A 9,181-nucleotide genomic window follows, 5' to 3' on the forward strand; every position below is an offset into this window, starting at 1 on the left:
GCCGTGCTTACGCCAAGTTTTAATGCCAATAGATAGTGTAGGTACTTAGGTAATTATATATTTTGCAAAAAACATTTTTGCATCTGTGTATTACTATTACACAATCATGAGATACAGTTATTTCTGTACTCGTACTTATCGTAAGTATAAGTCCCACAAATTGCTACTGCGCGTGGCCGCCATTTTAGTGACGTCAGCACTAGACTGAAGTTTCGAGCTGATCTATGGAGCTGTACCCGTAGTACAAGATTTTACGTCTCACCAAACGTAGCTAGAATTCGAGAGTCGAAACACAATAACATCAAAGTAAAATGGACCTAAAGAGCCTTGAATTGAAGTAAAAAATTCAATGCCACTGATTTTAATTTCGCAATGTTGCTGCTTGGATGTAGATGTGTAGACAAACTTGAGCTTTAAAACAAGGCAGTTAAGATCCAGTTTACTATAACGCGGAAGTATTTCGACTCTCGAATTCTAGCAACGTTTGGTGAGACGTAAAATCTTATACTACGGGTACTGATGGTATATTTTTACTTAAATATACGTCAAAATAACGTCATTTCGATGTAAAAGAGACATGGTTCCAGCGCAATAGCAATTTGCGGGACTTATATCTGAAAATCGCCAACACGTCACTATCCCGATAAAAAGGACACAGCACTCAGCAGATACCATTACTATTAGAATAAGGTACAGTACACGACCAAAAGTGATGAACATCTATCTTTAGAAAGAGATAGCATATTTGTAGAGCACTGTCTCGGTCGTTGAGACCGACAAAACGTCATGTGGGTATGAGTGACAGAGACAACGCTCTTCAAACCTGAAATGTTCATCACTTTCGGCCGCGTACTGTGTGAAAAACCTAATTCAAAGTAAAGTAACATGATTTAGAAATTTGTGTTGGGCCACTTCATACGGCCTGAACTGAATTACATAGTGAAAGAACCAACAAAGAGATTAACGGAAACTTTCAAAAGCAGACTCTTGAATAGTATTGTAAAGTGTTCTCAACTAACAAACGTTGAGACTTCGTATTCACTTTGAATTTAAATTAAGTCTATCTCGAGGATTAGCAAACAGGCTAAGATAAACAGAGTTTTCTTTAAGGCAGCTCAGTTCGGTACTTTCTTCATACAAACGTAGGAGGGAAAATACAACAATATTCGATATTGTACGCACAAAACTAAGAATTATATCGATTTATCTCGTCATTATCTAGGTTCAATGATATCTAAAACATTGAAAAAAATATTGATTTAAAAGTTACGAGCCTCAAAAGATTCCTATTTTAACACTAAATTTATGTCAACTTTGGGCGTAAATAAATAAGATTAGGAATAGGAAAATTCTAAAAAAAATTATCATTAGACATAGTTTATTTATTCATTAGTTGAAATAACTTTACTTTGCAAACCTAAATTCAGTAGTTTTTTCTCAAAAATACTTTTCCCAAACTACTGTTCAACCCTTTTCAAGCGCTAGATTTCGGCTAAAATCATCATGCTTCTCACCCCAAAACATTAGACACCGCGCGGGTGGCGGAGGGAAGGGCCAGCCCAGCGGCGCGCGGCTGCGCGTGTAATATTGTGGTTTCTATGACGACAACTGTTGTTATTAATATGTTTTCAAAAACAAAAGTCGTAATGATTTTATAAAATTAATTTTTATTCAGTGGCTATGCAAATGTGTAGAAGATTGAGCAGAGCAGAGTCAATAAGTCCTTCAAATACTTATTGCATTTTGTACATTGACCTCTGGAATTTGAAATTTGGACACCAATTTTATTCATTGGTTTATTGACCTGACTTTGTTGTTGAGGTCCTAGTAGGGATATCTACTCGTGTGGTCCTAGTACAATAGGTAAGTAACTTTGTTTAGTTATTTATTTTATCTAATTTTAAAAAACCGGCCAAGTGCGAGTTGCTCGCGCACCAAGGGTTCCGTACTCAGGTATTTTTTTGACATTTTGCTCCATAAATCAAAAACTATTATGCATAAAAATAAATAAAAATGTGTTTTAGAATACACACAATACAGTAAAGCCATTTCATATAATACCCCACTTGGTATACTTATTATACATTGAAAATTATATTTATTTCATCATTAATTATATCATTAACACACTTTAATTTTTTTTGTAAGTTGTAATCACAAATCTATGGTTTTCGGATTTATTCCTTTACTTGTGCTCTAAGACCTACGTACCTACTAAATTTCATGATTCTGGGTCAACGGGAAGTATCCTATAGGTTTGTGTGACAGATACGACACAGACGGAGAGACGGACAGACAGACAGACAACGAAGTGATCCTAAGGGTCCCTTTTTTCCTTATAAAGTACGGAACCCTAAAAAGGTACCTGTATATGTATAATAATATAGGTAGGTAGGTACCTACCTGGTGGTATTTCTTTGTATTTTTAGGGTTCCGTACCTCAGAAGGAAAAAACGGAACCCTCTGTCTGTCTGTCTGTCGGTCCGTCTGTCCGTCCGTCCGTCTGTCCGTCCGTCCGTCCGTCCGTCCGTCCGTCCGTACGTCCGTCAGTCCGTCCGTCCGTCCATGCGTCTGTCGGTCCGTCCATCGGTCCGTCTGCCCGTCCGTCTGTCCGTCTGTTCGTCTGTCGGTCTGTCCGTCTGTCTGTCTGTCCGTCTATCTGTCTGTCTGTCTGTCTGTCCGTCTTACAAATAAAGTACGCAACGCTTCGTACAAATAGTACTTTTTTATTTATTTACTAGCTGACGCCCGCAACTTCGTCCGCGTGGATGTAGGTTTTCAAAAGCCCGTGGGAACTCTTTTATTTTCTGGGATAAAAGAAGGCAGGTCATGCCTGTCGTAGAGGTGATGGCCGTTGGAGCCGGAAAGTTCTTGAGTGGAGACCGCGTAGGTATAAGTAAGCGTAGTGTGGGACGCCTTCCAGCACGATGGACCGACGATATACAGAGGCTGGCGGGAAGTGGCTAGGTGAGGAAGGCTGAGGACCGGGTGTGGTGGCGCTCTTTAGGGAAAGCTTATGTCCAACAGTGGACGACCGCAGGCTGATGATGATGGAAAAAATCACGTTGATCCGTTGCACCCCTCACACGTCCCTATCCGCCTTCTCCACTCCTGTCACGCTGGCGAATAAGTTTGGAATAGAACAGGATTTCGATGGAGTGCGTGGATTTTTGTGAACGGAGTTCAACCATGTAGTCGTGGTTTGGTACAATAGTAAATGGTACAATATTAATTCACCAACAACAGTTCCTAAAACCCATAGAATAGGAGTGCAGTACCCTGCAGCATCAGTATTGAAGAGTTGGAACTTAAAGTTCAATAATGGTATATATGTTTGGCATCTACAATATTATCTCACAATCAACAGTGGCTTAGGAGTGCAATACCCTGCATCATCAGGGTTGAAGAGTTGGGATATCGAGTTGAATTATGAAGTCGTTGCTTGGTACCTAAACCAGAGATAGTTTATTCTAAGCGTACCTTTAATATCAATTCAACATCAACTATTCCTAAAACAGCTGATTGAAATCCAAAAGTACAAAAGCTACCCGTGATTATTATGATGATGGTTGAGAAGTTGGCACTTGAAGTTTTAACATGTATGGTTTCTAACAAAAAAGAATGAATGAAATCGGACTACGCGTTAATGAATTACAGCTCAGTATACATTTTAACTTTCAACCCCTCTCCTAAGGGAACCATGCTGAATTTCGGGATAAAAAGTATCCTATATCCTATATATATCCTCATAGTATGACGTCAAATCGTACCAAGTTTCATTGGAATCCATTCAGTAGTTTCAGCGTGATGCGCGGCCGTGATACAGACAGACAGACAGACAGACAGACAAAATGAAAAAAATTCCAGTTTTGGGTTCAGTATCGATTATAGAGTGCCCTCGAAAAAAAAATTTCAAAATATCTTCAATGTACAGAATTTCACCTGTTACAGTTTTATTATAAGTAATGAAATAATAATAATAATATTGATTCAGATACAAGTTAGCCCTTGACTGCAATCTCACCTGGTGGTAGGTGACGATACAGTCTTGCTTACGACTATTTCGGATCGGAAATTCTTGGATTCAGGTTAAATGCAGTGCAAAAAGAGAGATCATTAGGATTCCGTACCTCAAAAGGAAAAAGGAACCCTTATAGGATCAGTTTGTTGTCTGTCTGTCTGTCCGTCTTACAAACAAAGTACGCAACGCTTCGTACAAATAGTACTTTTTTATTTATTTATTCAGATACAAGTTAGCCCTTGACTGCAATCTCACCTGTTGACAGACATAGAAACGGCGAGACTAGTATATTTTAGTTACTTTCACAGCATTATGTCATATGGCATATTATTAGAAAAGAAAAAGAAAGAAAAGAAAAAACGTTTATTTTTTAAAGCTGTACCACACATTACCAGTTACCAACTGGTTAGGTTATCCCAGCGCCTCTTATACTTGAGTAATAAAGTCAAAAAACCTCAAGTAGAAGAAGCGCCGGAATAAAGTATGTCATGTGTGGCACAACCCAAAAAAAAAGGTCTATCAACACTATATTTTACAAATCCAACAACTGACAATCGAAAAGAGTAATTTATTACCTATTTTGAACAAATCATTTGACTTGACTTTTGATCCCGGAAAATCAAAGTTCCCACGGGATTTTTAAAAAACCTAAATCCACGCGGACGAAGTTGCGGGCATCATCTAGTGCATACTAAATAGTTTTTGATTTATCATGCAAAATGTCAAAAAATACTATTTACCTATTTATTTATTTTTTTTTTCACTAGCTGCCCCGGCGAGCTTCGTACCGCCTAACAGTCGATTCTTTTTCAGGAATTTTTTAAAAATTTTCTCTCCGTAAGAACCATATTCGTACTTCAAGGAATATTATAAAAAAAGAATTAGCGAAATCGGTTCAGCTGTTCTCGAGATTTGCGATCAGCAACACATTTAGCGATTCATTTTTATATGTACCGAAATTCTAGTTACATAGTAGTAATAAATTAAGTTACATTGTTAATGCTTATCTCTAAACAGAGATTTAGAGATAAACATTTTACTATTGTAGTACGGAAACCTCGGGGCGCGAGTCTGACTCGTACTTGGCCGGTCGGTCTGTCGGTCGGTCGGTCGATTTATTTTAGAATGCATCGTATCGACAGCTGGTGGTAGTAGTTTACATATATCCTACTAATATTATAAACTAGGTGAAGCTATGATAGCCTAGTGGTTAGGACGTCCGCCTTCTAAACGGAGGTCGGGGGGTTCGATCCCGGGCACGCACCTCTAACTTTTCGGAGTTATACGCGTTTTAATTAATTAAATATCACTTGCTTTAACGGTAAAGGAAAACATCGTGAGGAAACCTGCATGCCGAGTTCTCCATAATGTTCTCAAAGGTGTGTGAATTCTACCAATCCGCACATGGCCAGCGTGGTAGACTATGGCCAAAACCCTTCTCACTCTGAGAGGAGACCCGTGCTCTGTAGTGAGCCGGCGATGGGTTGATCATGATGATGATGAGGTGATGCCCGCGACTTCGTACGCGTGGAATTAGATTTTTAAAAATCCCGTGGAAACTCTTTGATTTTCCGGGATAAAAAGTAGCCTATGTCACTCTCCAGGTCAACCATACCCATGCAAAAAATCACTTCGATCCGTTGCTCTGTTGCGACGTGATTGAAGGACAAACCAACGAACCAACAAACAAACACACTTTCACATTTATAATAGGTGTAGTGATGTGTGTGTGTGTGGATGTTTGGATGTTTGTTACTCAATCACACAAAAACGGCTGAACGGTTTTGGATGAAATTGGGAATGGAGATAGATAAAAGTGTTAATTAGAATAGAATAGAATAGAATAGAATAGAATAGAATAGAATGTTTTTTTATTCATGTAAACTTTTTAAAAGTGCTTATGAATAGTCAGGTTTAATTACCACTGGTTCGGAATGCCGTTCCTACCGAGAAGAACCAGCAAGAAACTCGGCGGTTGCTCTTTTTAATTTTCAATTTACAATGTTATTATACCGTACTATACAAGCCATTGCACCCCCGTGCATTGCTGGAGCGAGTCAAATCCAAGCTTTTTTATCGTTTACATAGTCTGCGACTGTATAATATGCTTTTTTTAGGAGCATACTTTTAACACATTTTTTAAACTTGTGTAAAGGCAAGTCTAAAATTGCTTGTGGAATTTTATTATAAAATATTACACTCATTCCCACAAATGACTTTCGCACCTTCCAGAGGCGGAGCGCAGGAGTAGCTAGCTTATTTTTGTTTCTAGTTTGCCTATCATGGAGATCACTGATTTTTTTGTAACTGTGAATGTTTTGTCGTACAAAAATTATATTATTGTAAATATATTGGGAAGCTACTGTAAGAATACCTATTTCCTTAAATATCTCTCGTAGGGAATCGCGCGGTTTTAAATTATAAATTGCACGTATTGGTATATAATTAAATTTAGGGTATACCCTAAATTAACACATAGGCTACTTTTTATCCCGGAAAATCAAAGAGTTCCCACGGGATTTTTAAAAACCTAATTCCACGCGGACGAAGTTGCGGGCATCAACTAGTAATAAATATAATTTGGACTTATCCGAATTCCGAAAGTCAGGGTTGTCAAATCACACTTATATTATAAAGGCGAAATTTTGTATCTGCGTGTGTGTGTGTATAGGTTTGTTACCCTTTCACGCAAAAAGTACAAGACGGATTTGGCTGAAATTTGAAATAGTGATCGCTTTTGAAAGAGTTCTCGTGGGATTAAAAAACCACTATATCCTCGCGGACGAAGTCGCGTGTATCATCTAGTTACAAATATAAGTATGTAGGTCATATTGTGTGCTTAGACAATTTAATTATATACTTGAGTTTTCATGTAACAGAAACAAAAATGGATTGGCGGAAGAGGAAAAAGAAACGGTTTAGACTCGCAAAAGCAAATCCCTTGCAAAGAGGAGATCTATTAAAATTCATCAGAATCTTTCCAAACCATAATATTATCTTGTGATGATAATGCCATTACTTTTTCGGGGTTATTCCCGTGAGTCACACCCGACGTGAGTAACAATGTGACTCGACGGGAATTTTATTTGACTGAATATGTACTTTTCCGGGATGCTGAATTTGATAATGACATTTATTTTCAAATCCAAAATAGCAGACATGCACTTTTCACAAAAAATAGAAATGGGTGTCGTTTTCAGGTTTTCCAGGATGCTGGTTTTGATAATGACATTAATTTTTTAATCTAAGATGGCGGGCCAGCACTTTTTATAAAAAATAGACGCGAGTGTCGTTTTCAAGGTTCTCCAGGATGGTGAATTTGATGATGACATTTATTTATTTTTAATAAATACTTATATATTATACTTCTATTTTAGTGGATCACAGGATTTTCTTTGACAAGGAAACGACAAAGCAAAAAATCGAATTGAATTAGATTATGATGCTATCACACCGTACCATTTAGAGCCAGCTTCTGAAAATTTGACACTGTGTTTGTAAGTTGATATTATTTAGATACTAGCTAATGCCCGCGACTTCGTCCGCGTGGATTTCACATTTTTCAAAATCCCGCGGGAACTCTTTGATTTTCCGGGATAAAAAGTAGCCTATGTGTTAATCCAGTTAAGAATTCTAAATTTCATTCAAATCCGTTCAGCCTTTTTTGCGTGATTGAGTAACAAACATCCAAACATCTACACTTTCACATTTATAATTCCACTAGCTGCCCTGGCGAACTTCGTTCCGCCTACGGCCTAACAGTCGATTCAAATTTTTTAAATTTTTCTCTCGGTAAGAACCATCCTCGTACTTCAAGGAATACCTAATTTAAAAAAAGAATTAGCGAAATCGGTTCAGCTGTTCTCGAGATTTGCGATGACATTTAGTGATTCATTTTTATATTATAGACTAGCTTATGCTCGCGACTTCGTCCGCGTGGGCTACACAAAATTTCGAACCCCTATTTCACCCCCTCCAGAGTTGAATTTTCAAAAATCCCTTCTTAGTGGATGCCTGCGTCATAATAGCTATCTGCATGCCAAATTTCAGCACGATCCGTCCAGTATTTTGAGCTGTGCGTTGATAGATCAGTCAGTCAGTCAGTCAGTCAGTCAGTCAGTCAGTCAGTCAGTCAGTCAGTCACCTTTTTCTTTTATATATTTAGATTAGGATTAGGATAATATAATTATTATGTTACTAGCTGCCCCGACGAACTTCGCACCGCCTACAGTCGATTCTTTTTCAGGACTTTTTAAAAAAAATTCTCTCCATAAGAACCATCCCCGTACTTCAAGGAATATTATCAAAAATAATTAGCGAAATCGGTGCAGCTGTTCTCGAGATTTGCGATCAGCAACACATTCAGCGATTCATTTTTATATAATATAGAGATTTACTATTTGTTGTCAGATTTGTCAATGCTGAATTATGTTGTATTTTAGTGACTCAAGACATTCCTTTTAGAAGAAAACAAGGAAAATAAAATGAATGTGCCCAATATACGTACCACTGAAATCCAACATGATGCTGCAACATTCAATTCTGTACTAAATATTGAAAGGTCTACCATACCATACTTGTAAGTTATAGTGTTATGTGTTATAGTGTTATAGTGTTATGCTATGTTTTTTGCATACATTCTATATAGATAATACTCACAATATAATTATGTTGATTGTATGTTTATTAATTCCAGAAATGAAATGGAGAGCTTCAATAGTTCTGCGTCGAATGATACATCTAATGTGACTGTTGAAACAGAAAATGATACATATTGTGTTTATGTGTGTAGTGGGCTTTTAGAGGGAAATTGAATTGTACCTACTTCCTACTTATAAAAATAAAATTTTCATTTTTGAGATCAAAGTGGAATTTATTTTGACTTTTGTATTGTTTTGTACAAGTAGATAGTATATATAGTTTTTAGTCGCTACTAATAGATAAGTGTAGGCAACAAAAGTTATTTTCACAGACAAACGAATGTGTAATCATGTGTTCCTAATAGGTAATCCGCCAGCACAGAGAATTCAACTCCTAGAGTACGCATATACAAGGTTTTACATGAAAACAAAATCGTAAAATGTTGGCGGGGGACAGGGGAGAATGCTTTGTTGTGATTGGTGGACTGACTAATCAAAACAATGTGCGGAATGAGGGTAC

At 37.5% G+C, this 9,181-nt stretch overlaps 1 long non-coding RNA gene across 2 annotated transcripts; it reads left to right on the top strand.

The window, feature by feature from the left end:
• Positions 1–1,697: 1,697 nt before the first annotated feature.
• Positions 1,698–8,881, top strand: LOC138403311 (uncharacterized). Of its 2 annotated transcripts, none has more exons than XR_011237595.1 (3): positions 1,698–1,863; positions 7,399–8,600; positions 8,718–8,881. It is a non-coding gene; the product is annotated as an uncharacterized lncRNA (long non-coding RNA). The 2 variants fall into 2 exon arrangements; XR_011237594.1 differs by lacking the exon at positions 1,698–1,863 and having other exon boundaries at positions 6,601–7,518; positions 8,464–8,600.
• The last annotated feature ends 300 nt before the right edge of the window (positions 8,882–9,181 follow it).

The sequence above is a fragment of the Maniola hyperantus genome, chromosome 15 (genome assembly GCF_902806685.2).
Source record: "Maniola hyperantus chromosome 15, iAphHyp1.2, whole genome shotgun sequence".
Lineage (NCBI taxonomy): Eukaryota > Metazoa > Arthropoda > Insecta > Lepidoptera > Nymphalidae > Maniola > Maniola hyperantus.